We start from the raw sequence: 24,265 nt of genomic DNA on the forward strand, positions 1-24,265 counted from the left end.
ATGCTCCTCTCCACGTCCGTGCTTTCATCCTGGAATCGCCTAGGCACCTGGAGAGTTTGCAGTCTGTGACAAAGCGGTCATTGTTCTACTTGCAATGTTGTGTATGAGAAACATTTTTCCTGTACTGGGGTACATATTTGAAAGGGATAACCAAGGACCTACCGTATAACACGGGAAACTGTGCTCAGTGTTATCTGGCAGCCTGGGTGGGAGGAGAGTTTGGGGGAGAATGGATACATGTGAATGTATGGCTCAGTCCCTTTGCTGTTCACCTGAAACTATCACAATCTTCTTAACTGGCTGGCTATATGCCAGTAAAAAGTAAAAGCAAACAAGCCAAATATTACTAGAGTTCAACAAATTTCCCAATGTGAAAGTCATATTCAGGGCTGCCTTTACTCTCAGGATTCCTGATTGTTCTTTAGATTTGAAAGTTGGAGATTTCCTTTTCCTTCTTTGCCTGCTCATAAGTGTATTTAAAAATATTTTCTAAAACCATTCTGTCCAATGTCTTTAGCTGTTTAACAGTGGTGGGTACATCTATACCATCCAATCTGCCATAATAACAGAAATGCAATCTTTCAATTGGGCTTCCCTCGTGGCTCAGTTGGTAAAGAATCAGCCTGCATGTGGGAGACCTGGGTTCAATCCCTGGGTTGGGAAGATCCCCTGGAGAAGGGTAAGGTTATCCACTCCAGTATTCTGGCCTGGAGAACTCCATGGACTGTATAGTCCATGGGGTGGCAAAGAGTTGGACACAACTGAGCGACTTTCACTTTCAATCTTTTCAATATACTTCAGAATTCAAATGATCACTTCTTTTCTTTGTATTTTAGCTCTCCCAGGTCAGCATAAAGTGAAGTGAAGTCGCTCAGTCATGTCCAACTCTCAGCGACCCCATGGACTGCAGCCTACCAGGCTCCTCCGTCCATGGGATTTTCCAGGCACGAGTACTGGAGTGGGTTGCCATTGCCTTCTCCGTCAGCATAGTAGCATGGAAATCCCCTTGTTCGTTCAACTGTTGACATTAGGTGCTAAAAACAGAAACCCAGAAAACGAATTCTAGACTACACTGCGCATGGTGTTTTCCACAGCAGGCGAGTTATGTCAAAGCGTAAAGTTATGCTCCTCTCCACGTCCGTGCTTTCATCCTTGAATCGCCTAGGCACCTGGAGAGTTTGCAGTCTGTGACAAAGCGGTCATTGTTCTACTTGCAATGTTGTGTATGAGAAACATTTTTTCCTGACCTTGTATTTAGTCCCATCCCCTCCAGCCTGCAGTCTGAAATTCTGAAAGAGTATGCAAGGGTCAAATACTGAGAAATTGAAGGTTATATGGACATAAAAATTACTATATCAAGTGCTTTGTGAAGTCATTGCTGGTGTAAGAAAGGAGAGTCAACAATCAAGACTTAAAGAAACTGCAGGATTTACAAGGCGCTGAGCCAGTGTGGATTTAGATGGATTGACTCACTTGAAACCCTGTTGAATAATGTTAAATTCACTTCCCTTGCATAGTCTAGAAACTTCTAGTCCACAGGTCATGAGGCTCCCAGACCTTTAATTAACCATGACAATGGGAAAACATTCCCTTCTTCTTACACCTCTTAAGAGCATCTTTGATTTCCTTGTTGCTCAGACTGTAAATCAAAGGATTCAACATGGGGATCACCACTGTGTAGGAGACTGACGTCATAGCCCAGAGAACTGCCAGCTCTGGGGTGCATGTAGATGAAGAGACCTGATCCAAAGAAAAAGATCGCTGCTGTCAGGTGGGAAGCACAGGTGTTGACGGCCTTGGCCCTGCCTTCAACAGAGCTGATCTTCAGGATGGTGGCAATGAAGTAACCGTAGGCTATCATGATGACTAAGATGGAGATCGCACCAAAAATCACTGCTGTCACGAATTTTATCATTGTAGGAAGAAGGTGTCGGAGCAGGAGAGGACTAATAATTGAGGCAGGTCACAGAAGGAGTGATGGATAACATGTAGTCCACAGAAGTGGAGCTGAAGTAAGGCACACAACTGAATGAATGAGCCAAGGAATCCAGTTATAAAGATCCTGCCACGTCTGCACGTAGAGAGAGGGGCACATGGTGGCTGTGTAGAGCAGAGGACTGCAAATGGCAATGTAGCGATCATAAGCCATGGCCGCCAGCAGACAGCACTCAGTCAGACCCCAGCTAGAGAACAAGAAGTGCCACACGGTGCACCCGTAAAGGAGGTGAGTGCAGGCTTCCTGAAGAAGTCCGAGAGCATTTTGGGGGTTGTGGAAGTGACATAGCAGAACTCTAAGAAGGATAAGTTGCTGAGGAAGACAGACATGGGTGTATGTAGGTGGGAGTCCGTCCGAATCAGGATGGTGAGATTCAGGTTCCAGGCTGCTGTCAAGACGTAAGTCCCCATGAACACGGCAAAGAGAGCAATTTTGAACTTGGGAGAATCCGAAAATCCTAAGAGGATAAATTTGGTGACTTGTATAGTTCCTTCCTGCAGCCATTGTCTTGAAGTTTCTTCAAACTGCAGAAAGATTCTTGGGTTGTAAAGATTGTCTATTTTAATATCATGAAACCTACTTGTTTTGGATAAAGTTTCATATTTTTGGACAAAAATTATTCATAGTCAATATAAGAAACTATAAAATTAGTTAAAAATACATTGAGGATCCCATTTCTCAGCACACTTGATAGTTTGTGATATATTTTTGCAGTTTTTCTGCACATACATGTGTGCACACATAAACACACAGATGTTGCCAAACTGTTGTCTGAAAACTGGTACTGCTGCTGCTAAGTCACTTCAGTCGTGTCCGACTCTGTGCGACCCCAGAGACGGCAGCCCACCAGGCTCCCCCGTCCATGGGATTTGCCAGGCAAGAACACTGGAGTGGGTTGCCATTTCCTTATCCAATGTATGAAAGTGAAAAGTGAAAGTGAAGTTACTCAGTCGTGTCCGACTCCTAGCAACCCCATGGGCTGCAGCCCACCAGGCTCCTCCATCCATGGGATTTGCCAGGCAAGAATACTGGAGTGGGGTGCCATTGCCTTCTCCAAAACTGGTACTAGTCTACACAAATTCAAGATTTTATGATAAAATATCTTACCATCCCATCCAACACTGCCCATAATTATTTAGCTTTACTCTTTGACAATCTTGCAGGTTAAAAAAAAAAATGTTTTCATTGTTTTTATTTGCATTTACTTTATTGACTTGCTTGTATATATGTTTTCACTATTTGTTTAGTAGGTTATTATTGATTTGTAGGAGCTTTTAACATATCAAGGATCATAATTCTTTCTCCCTCATATATTTTACTAAATCTTTTCCAAGTGTATCATTTAATATCAATATTTTTATGTTGGATTCTGCTATATGGATTTCTTTCATTTTTAGGTGCTCAATTGTGGCTCAGACAGTAAAGAATCAGCCTTCAATGCAGGGGATCTGAGTTCAACTTCTTGGTTGGGAAGATCCCCTGGAGGAGGAAATGGCAACCCACTCCAGTAGTCTTGCCAGGAAAATCCCATGGACAGAGGAGCCTAGTGGGCTACAATTCATGAAATCCCAGAGTCGAACACGACTGAGCGACTAACACTTTCACTTTTTTCACTCAATTTTCTATGATATTTATGGCACCTGGCTTTGGTATTACACACACAAAAAAAACATTGCTTTACACAATCCAAAAGTCTTTTTAATATTTTCTTTGAATTCACTTGCATTTTTATATTTACATTTAAAATTTCTGGAGTACTTTAGTACATAGTGTCAAGTAAAATTATGGGATAATTTTGGTTTTGTTTTTCCAAGCTCTCTGAACACAATTAACTGAATGGTATCTCCACTGATTAAAGTCACTTCCATCATGAAGTTGTTTATAGAGTTGCCGTTCTGCCCAGTTTTTAAGCTAATAGTCCATGTACTATGTGTCCAGTGCTGCACATTTTATAACTGCTTATGACTATATTTTATTTAAAATAATGAAATATTTTGATACGTGGTAAGAAAAACATTCCTCACATTTTCACTCTGAGATCATTTTGATGGTCTTCATAGTTATGTCTTCAAAAGACCTTTATGAGGAACTAAAAAAGTAAAATTGACATTTTTACTGTGTTTCATTATTACATTAACTTGGGAGAAAATAACAGATGATTTTTCTTTGCTAAGTTGTTTCTATATATAACCAAAGAAACACTGACAATCTTAATACATATTATAATAGTAAGATTATTAAACTTGAGTGAAGCACTTGGGCCGTTCCAAGCTCTGTCCCTACGTTGTCTCAGCTTCTCTGTGTCCTCAGTTTCCTCATCGTAAAACAGGTAATTTTAGCTATTCTCCTTATATGATAGGGACCTTTTTTTTTTTCCAAATAAGGGAGCAGTAGTCACAGTAGGAAAACACATGGAAAGAAAAGTAACCTAATATTCTAAGACATTGTTTTTATTCCTAAAAGAGGGTCATTTGAATACTAGGAAAGGGAAAATCGCATTGACTCAATACCGTCCATCAATGTCCCCAGTGAGATCACAAGATCCAGACCTTGTCCCTACAGTAAGACCTGAATCATAAGTTGATGTGTTTAGAACACCTTCAGTAGAGATCGAATGAGTGCATCAGCTGCATTGATAACATATTTATATCTCAAGCAGTTAAACAAAGATTTCTTTGGGAACACTAGTTACTGCGGTATTTCTATGGTCTATTTTGCCATCTTTGTCCTGAAGGGACTTGTACTCTGGAGATCTCGAGGCCATAAGATTATGTTTGAAATTTTAGAAAATACTTTCAGTGAAGTTGATTGGTTTTTTGTTTTGTTTTAATTTTATTTTTAATTAATTCTTATTGAAGCATAATTGCTTCACAATGTTGTATTAGTTTCTCCTGTGCAGCAAAGTGAATCAGTTATCCATGTACATATGTATCCATGTACATATAGCCCCTCTTTTCCTTCCCATTGAGGTCACCCCAGAGCCATGAGTGGAGTTCCCTGTGCTGTGCAGGAGGTTCCCATTAGTTATATGTGTTTTTTACATATTATCAATAATGTATGTATGTCAAGCCCAACCTCCCAACTCATCCCATCCCTCCTTTCCTTCTTGGTATCCATACATTTGTTCTGTACATCTGTGTCTCCGTTTCTGCTTTGCAAATAAGATTATCTCTACCATTTTTCTAGATTCCATGTATATGCATTAATGTAGGATATCTATTTTTCTCTTTTTGACTTACTTCACTCTGTGTAGTTTTTCATCCCTGTATTATTGACGCATTTTAAATAAAAAGTTTTTTAATGACAAGGTAGAAATAATAAAGTGAAAGTCACTCACTTGTGTCCAACTCTTTGCAACCCCATGAAATGTAGCCCGCCAGGCTCCTCCATCCATGGAATTCTCCAGGCAAGAACACTCGAGTGGGTTGCCATTCCCTTCTCCAGGGGATCTTCCCAACCCAGGAATGAAACCCAGGTCTCCCACACTGCAGGCAGATTCTTTATCATCCGAACCACCAGGGGAGCCCAAAATGATAAAGTATTGTAATATACATTTTCTAATTCACTGGTAAGAGAAAACGAAGTAAAGTTGATGGTGATAATGATTAAAACTCCCAGAAGTAGAGAAAGCTTACATAACTAGAAAAATAAATAGAAAACTTCATATTTATTCAATTATTTTTATGTCACTTACATTTGTTATCTGCATTCTCTCCCCATTGTTAATTCAAGACCAAACATATAGCAATCAGAATCATTGGTTGTGATTAAAAATAAGAGTTTCAGAATACAATAAATACTGCTTCCTCACTTACCTTAAAGCATGTGAAATGGGTGGACTGGCCAAGCAGCCTTAGTGCAATCCTGCCACCTGTGATGTCAAAGGGTGGCATTGAGATCAGCAGAGTGAACCTTTTAAAGGGCAAGCTTACCATTCTTCCAAGATTCTTTTATTATGGAAATTCACTGCATACACAATGTTTTCAGAATCCCATATAAAACTAAAATTTATGGGAAAACAGCTTAGAAGTCCGAAAATAAAAGTGGATGAGCAGTCACTTAACATGGAAATGCCATTTCTAAGATTTTGGAGAACAAATAGGATAATAAATTACTCATCTTCTTAGTATTAATACACTTACCAAGAGTAGCTTAACATTCAGTCAAGAAACAAAGTCATTCTCATATTCTTGTTTTCTTTCTCTCTTAATTTGATACAAGAAAATGTTATATTACCAAAATAAAGTTTACATCCCATGAAGTAGGTGTTTTACCTTTATTTCCTTTTAATAACAAAGCCCAAATTAAGTAACTGTTTATAAGTCACAGAAAATGTTTCTCTGTTCAGCAAATAATCTGATATTACTGAATATCTAACGTCTGCCAGGCACCAAGTAAGGCTGTCATTTGGAAAACAGTGAAAGGAAGATCAAATAAGTATTTCAAATGGCTCCTGGGCCAGTTCACTATTGCTCTTCACATATTTTCAAGGAGGAATGCAAGAAAGTAGGTGATTTAATATGAAGAGGGAAATACACAATGTAAAAAGGTAACCATATTTTTCTTGCCTCCCCTGGTAATCTGTCCCTCTTATGATTATGAAGCTCCTTCTTCTATGCTCTCTCAGCCCCTTCATATTTTTCTAGTTCAATAAGAATCTCATTGTTCTTATTTTTACAAGTTACACCTTTTAGGAGTTCTTATTTTTCCCATTACACCTTAAACTGTGCCTTTAGGCAAGATGAAATGTATTTTTAATATTCCTTTAACATCTAATATGGACTTCCCTGGTGGCTCAGTGGTAAAAGAATCCACTTGCAATGCAGGAGATGTGGCTTCAATCCCTAGGTCAGGAAGATCTGCTGGAGAAGGAATGACAATCCACTCTAGTATTCTGGCCTGGGAAGTCCTAGAGACAAAGGAGCCTGGGGGGCTACAGTCCACAGTGTCGCCAAAGGATCAGACAGGACTTACCGACTAAACAGAAACAAAAAAATATCTAATGTATCAGTTATGTACTGATGTGTAACAAACCGCTTCAAGCTTATTGACTTAGATCAGATCAGTCTCTCAGTTGTGTCCTACTCTTTGCAACCCCATGAATTGCAGCATGCCAGGCCTCCCTGTCCATAACCAACTCCCAGAGTTCACTCAGACTCACGTCTATCGATTCAGTGATGCCATCCAGACATCTCATCCTCTGTCGTCCCCTTCTCCTCCTGCCCCCAACCGCTCCCAGCACCCAGCATCAGGGTCTTTTCCAATGAGTCAATTATTCGCATGAGGTGGCCAAAGTACTGGAGTTTCAGCTTTAGCATCAGTCCTTCCAAAGAAATCCCAGGGCTGATCTCCTTCAGAATGGACTGATTGGATCACCTTGCAGTCAAAGGGACTCTCAAGAGTCTTCTCCAACACCACAGTTCAAAAGCATCAATTCTTTGGCGCTCAGCCTTCTTCACAGTCCAACTCTCACATCCATACATGACCACAGGAAAAACCATAGCCTTGACTAGATGAACCTTTGTTGGCAAAGTAATGTCTCTGCTTTTGAATATGCTATCTAGGTTGGTCATAACTTTCCTTCCAAGAAGTAAGCCTCTTTTAATTTCATGGCTGCAATCACCATCTGTAGTGATTTTGGAGCCCAGAAAAATAAAGTCTGACACTGTTTTCACTGTTTCCCCATCCATTTCCCATGAAGTGATGGGACCAGATGCCATGATCTTCGTTTTCTGAATGTTGAGCTATAAGCCAACCTTTTCACTCTCCACTTTCACCTTCATCAAGAGGCTTTTTAGTACCTCTTCACTTTCTGCCATAAGGGTGGTGTCATCTGCATATCTGAGGTGATTGATATTTCTCCCGGCAATCTTGATTCCAGCTTGTGTTTCTTCCAGTCCAGCGTTTCTCATTATGTACTCTGCATATAAGTTAAATAAACAGGGTGACAATATACAGCCTTGACATACTCCTTTTCCTATTTGGAACCAGTCTGTTGTTCCATGTCCAGTTCTAACTGTTGCTTCCTGACCTGCATACAAATTTCTCAAGAGGCAGATCAGGCGGTCTGGTATTCCCATCTCTTTCAGAATTTTCCACAGTTTATTGTGATCCACACAGTCAAAGGCTTTGGCATAGTCAAGAAAGCAGAATAGATGTTTTTCTGGAACTCTCTTGCTTTTTCCATGATCCAGTGGATGTTGGCAATTTGATCTCTGGTTCCTCTGCCTTTTCTAAAACCAGCTTGAACATCAGGAAGTTCATGGTTCACATATTGCTGAAGCCTGGCTTGGAGAATTTTAAGCATTACTTTACTAGCGTGTGAGATGAGTGCAATTGTGTGGTAGTTTGAGCATTCTTTGGCATTGCCTTTCTTTGGGATTGGAATGAAATCTGACCTTGTCCACTCTGGTGGCCACTGCTGAGTTTTCCAAATTTGCTGGCATATTGAGTGCAGCACTTTCACAGCATCATCTTTCAGGATTTGGAATAGCTCAACTGGAATTCCATCACCTCGACTAGCTTTGTTTATAGTGATGCTTTTTAAGGTCCACGTGACTTCACATTCTAGGATGTCTGGCTCTAGGTCAGTGATCACACCATCGTGATTATCTGGATTGTGAAGATCTTTTTTGTACAGTTCTTCTGTGATATCTTCTGCTTCTGTTAGGTCCATAATATTTCTGTCCTTTATAGAGCTCATCTTTGCATGAAATGTTCCTTTGGTATCTCTGATTTTCTTGAAGAGATCCCTAGTCTTTCCCATTCTGTTGTTTTCCTCTATTTCTTTGCATTGATCGCTGAAGAAGGCTTTCTTATCTCTTCTTGCTATTCTTTGGAACTCTGCATTCAGCTGTTTATATCTTTCCTTTTCTCCTTTGCTTTTCACTTCTCTTCTTTTCACAGCTATTTGTAAGGCCTCCCCAGACAGCCATTTTGCTTTTTTGCATTTCTTTTCTATGGGAATGGTCTTGATCCCCGTCTCCTGTACAATGTCACGAACCTCATTCCATAGTTCATCAGGCGCTCTATCTATCAGATCTAGGCCCTTAAATCTATTTCTCACTTCCACTGTATAATCATAAGGGATTTGATTTAGGCCATACCTGAATGGTCTAGTGGTTTTCCCTACTTTCTTCAATTTCAGACTGAATTTGGCAATAAGGAGTTCATGGTCTGAGCCACAGTCAGCTCCCAGTCTTGTTTTTGCTGACTGTATAGAGCTTCTCCATCTTTGGCTGCAAAGAATATAATCAGTCTGATTTCGGTGTTGATCATCTGGTGATGTCCATGTGTAGAGTCTTCTCCTGTGTTGTTGGAAGAGGGTGTTTGTTATGACCAGTGCATTTTCTTGGCAAAACTCGATTAGTCTTTACCCTGCTTCATTCCATATTCCAAGGCCCAATTTGCCTGTTACTCCAGGTGTTTCTTGACTTCCTACTTTTGCATTCCAGTCCCCTATAATGAAAAGGACATCTGTTTTGGGTGTTAGTTCTAAAAGGTCTTGTAGATCTTCATAGAAGCGTTCAACTTCAGCTTCTTCAGCGTTACTGGTTGGGGCATAGACTTGGATTACTGTGATATTGAATGGTTTGCCTTGGAAATGAACAGAGATCATTCTGTCGTTTTTGAGATTGCATCCAAGTACTGCATTGAGTTAAAACACCAACAATTCATCATCTCTCACGTTTTTTCTTGGAGCATCTGTGGGTTTCACTTGGAACTCTAATGGGGCTGTATTCATCAATGGCTTGGATGGTCTGAGATGACCTCACCTGTTTTGGGGCTCACCTGGGATGACTGAATGGTTGAGATGGCTGAGATTCTCTCTCCACGTGCCTTTCACCCTAGACTCTTCTAAGTGTGACCTCAGGATTCCAAGAGAGCCAGTCCCAAGGACAAGCACTCATCAGGCCTCCTCTTGCATCAAATGTGGTGATGCTTCATTGATCAAAGTGAGTCACATGGCCAAGCAATGACTCACTGTGGAAGGGGACTATACAAGGACATGGAAGTAAGGAATTGTGATTCACTGGTGTCCATTAACGTAACAATGTACCACCCTGAGGTTTAGTTTAGTGGCCGAACCAAGCAATGTGAGTACATAACAAATATTTGTGGACTTGTAATTTATTCAACTATCCTTTCTGAAACTGTGTAGAAAAATTGCTTACTCTCTGAAATGGGAATTATATTCTCCAAACAAAAAGCTAAGATGTGCCTTCAGTTAGCGGGGAATGAGGAGATGTGTCTACAGTCTATCAAAAACTCCTAGTAACTAATGTGCATTCAAAAAGTTTACATGCTATGAAATCAATTTGTCAATATGTTATATCAGTATATAAATATGCATTTCTAGAAACTGACAGAATACATAAAAATCCAAATTAGAAATAAATACTATATTATACATATGTATTTGTTCTTTTCCTCATTTTATTTTTGATTCTCTAACTCATTGTAAGTTTGCAAAAGTTGTTTCCTATAATTATATCACAACAATGTACCTGAAAACACAGCTCCAGTATCCCGCATGGATATCATGATTGGTAGTAGGGTCACAGTAAAGATAGCATGAGTTCATATACCTATAGTTCCCTACACAATTCCTGGAACAGGGTAGAAAATTGCTTTATTTTGGTTACTAATATTATTATTAATTTATCTTGGACAGAATAGTCTTTCAATAAATGTTCCTTTATTTGCCTCTTCTCCATGACTCAACTTATATTAAAACTCCAGGAATTTTTTATCTTGCCTTTTTTATGACAAATAGATAACATACAATGATTTCCCAAGCTAGGCTTTAATTTTCTGAAGACCACAGATATTTTCATGCACTTTTGCTCCCTAACCATGAATATTGGTCCCTAGACAACACTGAACATGCAGAAATTGATGTAGTTGAATTTTTCTATTATTTTATGATATAATGATCACATGTATTTTAAAATCATATAATAGCCAGGACATGGAAGCAACCTGGATGTCCATCAGCAGATGAATGGATAAGAAAGCTGTGATACATATACACAATGGAGTATTACTCAGCCATTAAAAAGAATACATTTGAATCAGTTCTAATGAGGTGGATGAAACTGGAGCCTATTATACAGAGTGAAGTAAGCCAGAAAGAAAAACACCAATATAGTATACAATTGCATATATATGGAATTTAGAAAGATGGTAACAATAACCCTGTATACGAGACAGCAAAAGAGACTGATGTATAGAACAGTCTTTTGGACTCTGCGGGAGAGGAAGAGGGTGGGATGATTTGGGAGAATGGCATTGAAATATGTATAATATCACATATGAAACGAGTCACCAGTCCAGGTTCAATGCACTATACTGGATGCTTGGGGCTGGTGCACTGGGACGACCCAGAGGGATGGTATGGGGAGGGAGGAGGGAGGAGGGTTCAGGATGGGGAACACATGTATACCTGTGGCAGATTCATTTTGATATATGGCAAAACCAATACAATATTGTAAAGTTAAATAAAATAAAAATTAAAAAAAAAATAAACTCATAAAATGTACTTAACTATTTCAAATGACTTAGGGATTACCTTTTTTGAAAATAAGGTAAAATGTGTCTACCAACAAATATTTCATTTCTATTCTCAATTCTACTACTAATTAGATGAGTTTAGAAGTCTTATTCTCTATAAGCATCCACTGAGAATCAAATGCTTCCAATAAAACTTCACCAGCATTTTCTGAAGTGAATATGGTTGATGATAACATTTTGTAGCTGTGAAGTCATTGTTCTAAACGCTGTAGACAATCAGTCTATTCTGGAAAAAGAAGTTAATCAAATTAAGTATTTGGTATCATTGTAGACTAGTTTTTAATTGAGTAAGCCATTTTATTTTTCAACTAGGCTTTGTAGCATGATTTAGTGAGTCTTGGTAAAAGTTATATGTTACTATCATTTAAGTTGATACTGTGGGTTCTTATTATTATTGTTAATCTTAATTAAAATTACTGTTTAAAAAGCCTTTCTTAAAGGTGGCATCACTGACTCAGTGGACATGAATTTGAGCAAACTCTGGGAGATAGTGAAAGACAAGGAAGCTTGGTGTGCTGCAGTTCATGGGGTCAAAAAGAGTCAGACATGACTTGGCGAATGAACAACAATAACAACAAAGATTTTTTCTTAGAGTAGAAATAAATGTTCCCTAAATACTGTCACTTTCTCTGATATATATTTTTTTCATGTTCTAAACAACCAGAAGAAATAAGAAATCATGTAAATGGTTGTTTGAGACACAAGCAAGTTGATCTTGCTAAGCCAGTGTCTTAAGAAATGGTGATTGATCACAAAGTGATCAGTTTCCTATGTTTGCTAAGGACATGAAGAGGAGGAGCTAACGCTGTCAAATTAGAAACACAAAGGAATTTTTCCAATTAGAATACCGACCAGTGATTCTGAAGAAGTAAGAACTAAAAGGATGCCTAAGCATATCGGAAGCCACTCCGGTTAATTATTTCCAAACATACCTTAAATGCTGTGGGGTTGTGGATACTAGGACTGCACAGCTATCCTCGATACTGATAGTAAATAAGAAGGTATTTTAGACAGGACAAGAATAATGTAGGATCATTGAAAGCTCAAGAGTCTTTTGCCTATGTTCTCCTCTAAGAGTTTTATAGTTTCTGGTCTTATGTTTAGATCTTTAATCCATTTTGAGTTTATTTCTGTGTATGGTGTTAGAAAGTGTTCTAGTTTCATTCTTTTACAAGTGGTTGACCAGTTTTCCCAGCATCACTTGTTAAAAAGATTGTCTTTTCTCCATTGTATATTCTTGCCTCCTTTGTCAAAGATAAGGTGTCCATAGGTGCGTGGGTTCATCTCCGGGCTTTCTATTTTGTACAATTGATCTATATTTCTGTCTTTGTGCCAGTACCATACTGTCTTGATGACTGTGGCTTTGTAGTAGAGCCTGAAGTCAGGCAGGTTGATTCCTCCAGTTTTATTCTTCTTTCTCAAGATTGCTTTGGCTGTTCGAGGTTTTTTGTATTTCCATACAAATTGCGAAATTATTTGTTCTAGCTCTGTGAAAAATGCCATTGGTAGCTTGACAGGGATTGCATTGAATCTATAGATTGCTTTGGGTAGTATACTCATTTTCACTATATTGATTCTTCCGATCCATGAACATGGTATATTTCTCCATCTATTAGTGTCCTCTTTGATTTCTTTCATCAGTGTTTTATAGTTTTCTATATATAGGTCTTTAGTTTCTTTAGGTAGATATATTCCTAAGTATTTTATTCTTTTCATTGCAATGGTGAATGGAATTGTTTCCTTAATTTGTCTTTCTATTTTCTCATTATTACTGTATAGGAATGCAAGGGATTCTGTTTGTTGATTTTATATCCTGCAACTTTACTATATTCATTGATTAGCTCTAGTAATTTTCTGGTGGAGTCTTTAGGGTTTTCTATGTAGAGGATCATGTCCTCCGACATACATCACAGCAGGATCCTCTATGACCCACTTCCCAGAATATTGGAAATAAAAGCAAAAATAAACAAATGGGACCTAATTAAAATTAAAAGCTTCTGAACAACAAAAGAAACTATAAGCAAGGTGAAAAGACAGCCTTCAGAATGGGAGAAAATAATAGCAAATGAAGCAACTGACAAACAACTAATCTCAAAAATACACAAGCAACTCCTACAGCTCAATTCCAGAAAAATAAACAACCTAATCAAAAAATGGGCCAAAGAACTAAATAGACATTTATCCAAAGAGGACATACGGATGGCTAACAAACACATGAAAAGATGCTCAACATCACTCATTATCAGAGAAATGCAAATCAAAACCACAATGAGGTACCATTTCATGCCAGTCAGAATGGCTGCTATCCAAAAGTCTACAAGCAATAAATGCTGGAGAGGATGTGGAGAAAAGGGAACCCTCTTACACTGTTGGTGGGAATGCAAACTAGTATAGCCACTATGGAGAACAGTGTGGAGATTCCTTAAAAAACTGGAAATAGAAGTGCCATACGACCCAGCAATCCCACTGCTGGGCATACACACCGAGGAAACCAGAATTGAAAGAGACACGTGTACCCCAATGTTCATCGCAGCACTGTTTATAATAGCCAGGACATGGAAGCAACCTAGATGTCCATCAGCAGATGAATGGATAAGAAAGCTGTGGTACATATACACAATGGAGTATTACTCAGCCATTAAAAAGAATACATTTGAATCATTCTAATGAGGTGGATGAAACTGGAGCCTATTATACAGAGTGAAGTAAGCCAGAAAGAAAAACACCAATACAGTATGCTGTTGCTGCTGCTGCTAAGTCACTTCAGTCATGTCCGACTCTGTGCGACTCCATAGATGGCAGCCCACCAGGCTCCGCAATCCCTCAGATTCTCCAGGCAAGAACACTGGAGTGGGTTGCCATTTCCTTCTCCAATGCATGAAAGTGAAAAGTGAAAGTGAAGTCGCTCAGTCGTGTCCGACTCTTAGTGACCCCATGGACTACAGCCCACCAGGCTCCTGTGTTCTCCAGGCAAGAGTACTGGAGTGGGTTGCCATTGCCTTCTCCCCAATACAGTATACTAATGCATATATATGGAATTTAGAAAGATGGTAACAACAACCCTGTATGCGAGACAGCAAAAGACACACAGATATATAGAACAGTCTTTTGGACTCTGTGGGACAGGGAGGGGGGAATGATTTGGGAGAATGGCATTATAACATGTCCTTTGACTGTGTGGATCACAATAAACTGTGGAAAATTCTGAAAGAGATGGGAATACCAGACCACCTGATCTGCCTCTTGAGAAATTTGTATGCAGGTCAGGAAGCAACAGTTAGAACTGGACATGGAACAAACAGACTGGTTCCAAATTGGAAAAGGAGTACGTCAAGGCTGTATATTGTCACCCTGTTTATTTAACTTATATGCAGAGTACATCATGAGAAACGCTGGACTGGAAGAAACACAAGCTGGAATCAAGATTGCTGGGAGAAATATCAATAACCTCAGATATGCAGATGACACCAGCCTTATGGCAGAAAGTGAAGAGGAACTAAAAAGCCTCTTGATGAAAGTAAAAGTGGAGAGTGAAAAAGTTGGCTTAAAGCTCAACATTCAGAAAACGAAGATCATGGCATTCGGTCCCATCACTTCATGGGAAATAGATGGGGAAACAGTGGAAACAGTGTCAGACTTTATTTTTCTGGGCTGCAAAATCACTGCAGATGGTGACTGTAGCCATGAAATTAAAAGACCCTTACTCCTTGGAAGGAAAGTTATGACCAACCTAGATAGCATATTCAAAAGCAGAGACATTACTTTGCCAACAAAGGTTCATCTAGTCAATGCTATGGTTTTTCCTGTGGTCATGTATGGATGTGAGAGTTGGACTGTGAAGAAGGCTGAGTGCCGAAGAATTGATGCTTTTGAACTGTGGTGTTGGAGAAGACTCTTGAGAGTCCCTTGGACTGCAAGGAGATCCAATCAGTCCATTCTGAAGGAGATCAGCCCTGGGATTTCTTTGGAAGGAATGATGCTTAAGCTGAAACTCCAGTACTTTGGCCACCTCATGCGAAGAGTTGACTCATTGGAAAAGACTCTGATGCTGGGAGGGGTTGGGGGCAGGAGGAGAAGGGGAGGACAGATGATGAGATGGCTGAATGGCATCACTGACTCGATGGACATGAGTCTGGGTGAACTCCGGGTGTTGGTGATGGACAGGGAGGCCTGGTGTGCTGCGTTTCATGGGGTCACAAAGAGTCAGACATGACTGAGCAACTGAACTGAACTGAACTGAATATCATATAAGAAACACATTGCCAGTCCAGGTTCAATGCAGGATACAGGAAGCTTGCGGCTGGTGCACTGGGATGACCCAGAGGGATGGTATGGGGAGGGAGGTGGGAGGGGGGTTCAGGATGGAGAACATGTGTACACACGTGGCAGATGCATGTTGATGTATGCCAAAACCAATACAATATTGTAAAGTAAAAAATAAAAATAATTTTTAAAAAAAGAAAAAGAAAGCTCAAGAATCTTTCTTTGGGTTACAAGTACATTACCTCAGTGTGGTGATGCAGTTTACCTTTTATTATGTTAAATGGTCACTTACTTTGTGTGTCACAGTTCTCAACACTCCACTTACACCTCATTTGCTCTCACCCAACCCTCTGAGCCTGTTTCTTTAATACACTTTCGGGAAGACTAGCCATGGGGAAGCCGATTAACTTGTCCAAGGTTGGGCAGCTAGTGAGTGGCAGTGCTGTGAATTTGGACCAGGTCTTGTGAACTCTAAAATCCTTGCTACTGAGCTACAGTGTTATGGGAATGGAAAATAAACTATCATTTTAATTATATTATAGTGAAAGTGTCAGTTGCTCAGTCCTGACTGACTCTTTTCAACCCCATGGACTGTAGCCCACCAAGCTCCTCTGTCCATTGAATTCTCCAGACACAAATACTGGAGTGGGTTGCCATTCCCTTCTCCAGGGGATCTTCCCAACCCAGGGATCGAACCCAGGCCTAAGTGAATTAATGATTACTTAATACATGCTGGGTTTTTTTTTTGTTTTTTTTTTTTTTGTTGTTGTTTTTTGCCATGCCCTGTGTCATGCAGGATCTTAGTTCCCCAGCCAGGGATGGAACTCACGCCCTGCCGTAGAGAGGCATGGAGTCTTAAACCCTGGACCACCAGGGAAGTCCTCATGCAGCTCTTGACAAACACCATATTTTCAAAATATGACATTGGGCATCAGGTAGTAAAAGAAATTACAGCAAACTCTCCATATAACAGCAAGTTCCCAATTCAAGATATTATTTAGTTAGCTGCATAGTCTTGTTTCTGTTAAAATTCTCCATTGAAGGGAAACATATTACTTCCTAGTAGAAAGGATCTGAGCTCTGAGCAAGTTTGAAGCAGAGAGAGAAGACAGGCCAATAGTGGAAGACAGCTTTGTAAAGGAGGAAGGCTTCCAAACCGGGAGTCGGGGTCACTGAGCACCATTACCCTGTGCCCCACGCTGCCATTGGCCACAATCCTCACCCAGATGTTTGTGAAGAATGGGCGGCCACTGGTGGCTGTTTATTTTACTGGCGTCTGGGAAATCTGGCAGAGCTCACAGCCCCTTCCTGGTCTGGACACTTTCTAAGCTCTAGATTCCTAGGAAAGGCATTGAACACTTATTTTCAACTGTCTTCCAAAGGAACATTCCTACGGGAGGACCTTCCCTCTCTAGACTTCTTTGGCCGTGCAGTCTCCTGGCCAGCCTTGATAAGAGAGGCACTTCCACCGGGAGTTCTCTTAAATGCTGCCTTAGGATCCAAAGTGGAAAGAGGTTGGCTGATTGACCTGTCCGGGTAATTGTTCCCTGGTGCAATGGCAGTGGAGAACACGACAGAGTCCCCTGCTGATTCCACTTTCTCTTCATGGATGATTCAAGTTTAGAAAGCTTTTTTAGACCAATGAATCACTAGACTAGGAATGCATCTTATATCACCTTAATCTAAAACCTTTCTTTATGGATTGATTTCTTCAGTCTTTTCTGAATATTGTATTTTCAGAATATTATATGTCTCACTCAACTTGTTATAATACATATTTAAGTGATTTATAAACATCATTATAAACATAAGTACTGTATATTTCTCTTTACTATTTATTGAAATATAATTGATTCACAATATTAGTTTCAGTTGTACAACATAATAATTTGCTCTTTTAAGCACTGCAAAATGATCACCACTATAAGTCTAGTTACCACCTGTCACCATGCACAGTTATTGCAATGTTAATGCCTACATTCCTTTTGCTGCACATTACATATCATGACACTTATTTTATAGCTGAAAGTTTACACTTCTTAATCTCCCTCATCTATTTTGTTCATCCCCCTCCTATGGAAACCACCAACTTGTTCTCTGTATTATGAGTCATTTTTGTCTTCTTACATTTGTTCATTTGTTTTTTTTTTAAGGTTTTATAGATAAGTGAAATTATATAGTATTTGTCTTCCCCTGACTTATTCCACTAAGTGTAATACCCTCTACGTCCATTCAGGTTGTCGTGAAAGGAAAGGTTCATCTTTTTTGTGACTGAGTACTATTCCATTACATATATTTGCATATATATGTCACATTTTTTATCCATTATACTTCAGATATATCTAATATATCCAATGTTTGGGATATATCCAATATATTCAATATATCCTGTATTTTGATGGACTCTTGGGTTGCTTCCATATCATGGCTACTGTAAATAATGCTGCCATGAACTTTGAGGTGCATGCAACATTTTGACCTAATGTTTTTGTTTTCTTCATAAAAATGCCCAGAAGTGGAACTGATAGACCTTTTGGTAGATCAGTTTTTAATATTTTGAGGAACCATCATATGTTTTCCATAGTGGATTTCACCAACTTATGTTCCCACCAACAGGGCACAAAGGTTCCTTTTTCTCCACATCCTCGTCAACACTAGATATATGTTGCCTTTTTTATAAGAGCTATTCTGACAGGTGAGCTTACTCAAACTCATGTCCACTGACTCTTGGATTCCATCCAACCATCTCATCCTCTGTCATCCCCTTCTCCTCCTGCCTTCAATTTTTCCCAGCATCGGGGTCTTTTCCAGTGAATCAGCACTTTGCATCAGGTGGCCAAAGTATTGGACTTTCAGCTTCAGCTTCGGCTTCAGTCCTTCCAGACTATTCATGACTGATTTCCTCTAGGATTGACTAGAGGATCAGGTTAAGTTGATCAACCAAGGTCAAGTTGGTTGAATCTCCTTGCACTCCAAAGGACCCTAAGGGTCTTTGCCAACACCACAGTTCAAAAGCCTCAATTCTTCAGCACTCAGCTTTCTTTATGACCCAACTCTCACATCCATACATGACTACCAGAAAAACCATAGCCTTGACTAGATGGACCTTTGTTGGCAAAGTAATGTTTCTGCTTTTTAATATGCTGTCTAGGTTGGTCAGAGCTTTCCTTCCAAGGAGCAAGGATCTTTTAATTTCATGGCTGCTGTCACCATCTGCAGTGATTTTGGAGCCCCCAAAAATAAAGTCAGCCACTGTTTCCCCTTATACTTGCCATGAAGTGATGGGACTGGATGCCATGTTCTTCATTTTTTGAATGTTGAATTTTAAGCCAGCTTTTTTACTCTCCTCTTTCACTTTCAACAAGAGGCTCTTTAGTTCTTTGCTTTCTGCTGTAAGGTGGTGTCATCTATGTATCTGAGGTTATTGCTATTTCTCCCAGCAATCTTGATTCTAGCTTGTGCTTCATCCAGCCCGGCATTTCACATGATGTACTCTGCATATAAGTTAAATAAGCAGGGTGACAGTATACAGGTTTGACTTTCTCCTTTCCCAATTTGGAATCAATCTGTTATTCCATGTCCCATTCAAACTGTTGCTTCTTGACCTGAATACACATTTCTCAAGAGTCAGGTAAGGTGTTCTGGTATTCCCATCTCTTGAAAGATTTTCCAAAGTTTGTTGTAATCTACATAGTCAAAGGCTTTGGCATAATCAATAAAACAGAAGTAGATGTTTTCCTGGAACTCTCTTGCTTTTTCAATGACCCAGTGAATGTTGGAAATTCGATCTCTGGTTTCAATGCCTTTTCTAAATCCAGCTTGAACATATGGAAGTTCATGATTCATGTACTGTTGAAGCCTAGCTTGGAAAATGTTTTGTTTTTTTTTAATTTATTTTTTTTTTATTGAAGGATAATAGCTTTACAGAATTTTGCTGTTTTCTGTCAAACCTCAACATGAATCAGCCATAGGCATACATATATCCCCTCCTTTTTGAAACTCTCTCCCATCTCCCTCTCCATCCCACCCCTGTAAATTGATACAGCCACTATGGAAGATGGTATGGATGTAGCTTAGAGAATTTTGAGTACTATTTTGCTAGTGTGTAAGATCAGAGCAATTGTGTGGTAGTTTGAGCATTCTTTGCCATTGCCTTTCTTTGAGATTGAAATGAAAACTGGCCTTTTCCAGTCCTGTGGCCACTGCTGAGTTTTCCAAATTTGCTGGCATATTGAGTGCAGCACTTTCACAGCATCATCTTTTAGGATTTGAAATAGCTCAACTGGAATTCCATCACCTCCACTAGCTTTGTTCCTAGTGATGCTTACTAAGGCCCACTTACTTCACACTCCAGGATGTTGGGCTCTAGGTGAGTGATCATACCATCATGGTTATCTGGGTCATGAAGATCTTTTTTGCATAGTTCTTCTATGTATTCTTGCCACCTCTTCTTAATATGCTTTAAATGCTTCTATGAGATCCATACCATTTCTTTCCTTTACTGAGCCCATCTTTGCATGAAGTGTTCTCTTGGTATCTCTAATTTTCTTGACAAGATCTCTAGTCTTTCCTATTCTATTGTTTTCCTCTATTTCTTGGCACTGGTCAATGAGGAAGTTTTTCTTATCTCTCCTTGCTACTCTTTGGACCTTTGCAATCAAATGAGTATATCTTTCTTTTTCTCTTTTGCCTTTTGCTTCTCTTTTTTTCTCAGCTATTTGTAAGGCCTCCTCAGACAGCCATTTTGCCTTTTTCCATTTCTTTTCCTTGGGGATGGTCTTGCTCCCTGTCTCCTGTACAACGTCATGAACCTCTGTCCATAGTTCTTCAAGCACTCTATCAGATCTAATCCCTTGAATCTATTTCTCACTTCCACTATATAATCATAAGGGATTTGATTTAGGTCACACCTGAATTGTCTAGTGGGTTTCCCTATCTTCTTCCTTTTAAATCTGAATTTTTCGATAAGGAGAAGAGTGGAGAAATAACTCCAGAAAGAATGAAGAGAGAGAGCCAAAGTGAAAACAATGCCCAGTTGTGGATGTGACTGGTAATGGAAGTAAAGTCTGATGCTGTAAAGAGCAATAATGCATAGAAACCTGAAATGTTAGGTCCATGAATCAAGGCAAGTTGGAAATGGTCAAACAGGAGATGGCAAGAGTGAACATCGACATTTTAGGAATCAGTGAACTAAGATGGACTGAAATGGGTGAATTTACCTCAGATGACCATTATATCTACTACTGCGGGCAGGAATCCCTCTGATGAAATGGAGTAGGCATCATGGTCAACAATAGAGTCCAAAATGCAGTACTTGGATGCAATCTCAAAAAACGACAGAATGATCTCTGTTCATTTCCAAGGCAAACCATTCAATATCATGGCAATCCAAGTCTATGCCCCAACCAGTAACGCTGAAGAAGCTGAAGTTGAACAGTTCTATGAAGATATATGAGACCTTCTAGAACTAATACCCCAAAAAATGTGTTCTTTTCATCATAGCGGATTGGAATGCAAAAGTAGGAATTCAGACCCCTCGAGTAACAGGCAAGTTTGGCCTTGGAGTACAAAATGAAGCAGGGCAAAAGCTAATAGAGTTTTGCCAAGAGAACGCACTGCTCATAGCAAACACCCTCTCCAATGACACAAGAGAAGACTCTACACGAGGACATCCCCAGAAATCAGATTGATTGTATTCTTTGCAGCCAAAGATGGAGAAGCTATATACAGTCAACAAAAACAAGATCAGGAGCTGACTGTGGCTCAGATCATGAACTCCTTGAACATTACAGGCAGGATTCAAAAATGTCACATCCTTTACATGTACTATTAATTTTGCATTTTTATCACATCACATTGAAAGTAGTTATTTTACATCATGTCCCCTACTAGAGAGTGAAATTCCTAGGGAAGTTGTTGCTGTTTAGTCGCTCAGTCATGTCCGACTCTTTGTGACTGCACACCAGCCTCCATGAGATTCTCCAGGCAAGAATACTGGAGTGAATTGCCATTTCCTTCTCCAGGGAATCTTCCCAACCCAGGGATCGAAGCCGGGTCTCCTGCACTGGCAGGTGAATTCTTCTCCACTGAGGCCCCAGGGAAGCCCCATTGTGATTACTCATTCTCTCTCATCACTTAGCCCGTTAGTAAGTGTCCACTAAACGCTGGCTGAATGGAAGAATATGTGAATACCTGTTGGGCCTGCTGATGGAACACTTATTCTAAGCTCATTTCTTGGTTCAGAATAGAACAGGACATTGTCACAGTCTTTTAGCCAGGTCTTGCTTCAAGATTTTTTTTTTCTTCTCATTTTATTTTCAAGAGTTTTGTTAAAGTATAGCTCACATGTCATAAATCCATCCATTTTAAGTGTGCGATAATTTTAGTAGACTGAAATCATCCCCACAATCCACTTTTAGAACATTTCCATCACTCAAGAAAAGACCCCCGTGCACACTGGTGGCTCACTTGCATCCCCACTGTAATTGTGGACCGTGTGCTGCAGTCTCTAAGCGTCGGTCCTTCGTCTATTATTTGGGGTGATACGTGCCTTGATCCCCCACAGAGAGACACAAGTGTCACAGCTGTGAGAACAAAGGAGAGTAACACATGCTTATGGAGTTCAGGGTTTGTATTTTTCCCCCAAGTACCTGTGGTGACAGAGACAGCACCAGGGAAAACCTGAAACACCAGGCGCTGCTACAGACTGTGTACGGAGTCTTTAATTCTGCAGTTTTAGAGTGGAGCCCATGCATTCTTCTTAATGCTTGCCTCTACCATTGTTTTCCATGACAATCAAGTCCTTAGGCTCATTCCTAAGTTCATCAGTACCGGTACTCATCCTTACAACAGCCATGCCTATTTCAAATAAATAATTTGTCTTCCTTCCAAGGATAAAGCTATTCACCTGCAATCTCATCAGGGTGTGGCTCCATCAATAACTCACTTTCTGCTATTTACTTTCCACAGCTACCTGTCAAGTCTTGCTTCTCTCTGTTTATGAATATACCCACGTCACGGACTTCCTTTTTTACGTTTATCCGTTCATTCTGGGTGGGACAGCCCTCTCTCCCAATGGTGAGATCAGGCAGAATGATCTAAATAAGAGAGCACCTTTATTACTGCAGTCACAAGGCATGCGCGTTCATGGACTGAGCCTTCGCTTTCCTGCTTTGCATGGTTTGGAGGCTTTTCTTAACTCAACTATGTATCAGAGGTTATTTTCATCAACTCCAAATATAAATCTCTCTGGTGAATCTATAAGAGATAGTCAGGAGATGCTCTTGGCAACTTTTGAATGGCTAAAAGAAATCTGAACGTCCTGTCTAAGCACAGTAGAGCAGCCAGCGGGCAGATAGTAAGCAAGCCTTCAGGGGCTTGTTTTTCTAGCTCCACTCTACCCTTCTCAGGCACTTCTCTGCCCTTGATTCTTTTCAACTTAATTTAAAATAAATACAAGGGAAGCTATAAGAACACAGAACAGTGCAATTTTTAAAAAAGCACAAAATCCTGGCACCCAGAAGCAGCTGCTAATAATACCACTGACTCTCTAGGGGAGCTCAAAAATGATCTCCGATTAAAGATTCCCTAAGGCTCTGTGGCAACTCTGCACCTCATTTACCAAGGAGAGGAGCTGGTCAGTGATGCTGGGCTGGACAAAGTGCTTTTGAAGGCTTTCTCTGGGGAGTGCATGCCCAAGGTGCTAGGCTAAGCATAGACTGTAAGGGTCTGAAACTCATACATTTCATTTATTGAAATATAATTGATGTACAATGCTGTGTTAATTACTGCTGTACAGCAAAGCGATTCTGTTATACATGCTGTGCTATGCTATGCTAAGCCTCTTCAGTTGTGTCAGACTCTGTGCGACCCCATAGACGGCAGCCCACCAGGCTCCACCATCCCTGGGATTCTCCAGGCAAGAATACTGGAGTGGGTTGCCATTTCCTTCTCCAATGCATGAAAGAGAAAAGAAAAAGTGAAGTCGCTCAGTCGTCTCTGACTTTTAGCGACCCCATGGACTGCAGCTTACCAGGCTCCTCTGTCCATGGGATTTTCCAGGCAAGAGTACTGGAGTGGGGTGCCATTGCCTTCTCCATCTGTTATACATGCATATACATTTTTGAATATTCATTATGGTTTCTCATAGGATTTTGAATTTAGTTCTCTATTCTAAAGTGAGCTTCCCAGGTGATGCTAGTGGTAGAGAACCCACCTGCCAATGGAGGTAGACTTGAGACGTGGGTTCCATCCCTGGATCGAGAAGATCTCCTGGAGGAGGGCACAACAACCCACTCCAGTATTCTTGCCTGGAGAATCCTATGGATGGAGGAGCCTGGCAGGCTGCAGTCCATAGTGTTACAGACAGTCAGACACAGCTGAAGTGACTTAGCACGCACGCCTTGTGACCCCATGGACTGCAGCACTTCAGGC

The 24,265-nt window shown here is 40.1% G+C and overlaps 1 pseudogene; it reads right to left on the reverse strand.

The window, feature by feature from the left end:
• Nucleotides 1–1,563: 1,563 nt before the first annotated feature.
• On the reverse strand, nt 1,564–2,500 carry LOC129627965 (olfactory receptor 1440-like; annotated as a pseudogene).
• Nucleotides 2,501–24,265: the final 21,765 nt, after the last annotated feature.

The sequence above is a fragment of the Bubalus kerabau genome, chromosome 15 (assembly GCF_029407905.1).
Source record: "Bubalus kerabau isolate K-KA32 ecotype Philippines breed swamp buffalo chromosome 15, PCC_UOA_SB_1v2, whole genome shotgun sequence".
NCBI classification, from domain to species: Eukaryota; Metazoa; Chordata; class Mammalia; order Artiodactyla; family Bovidae; genus Bubalus; species Bubalus kerabau.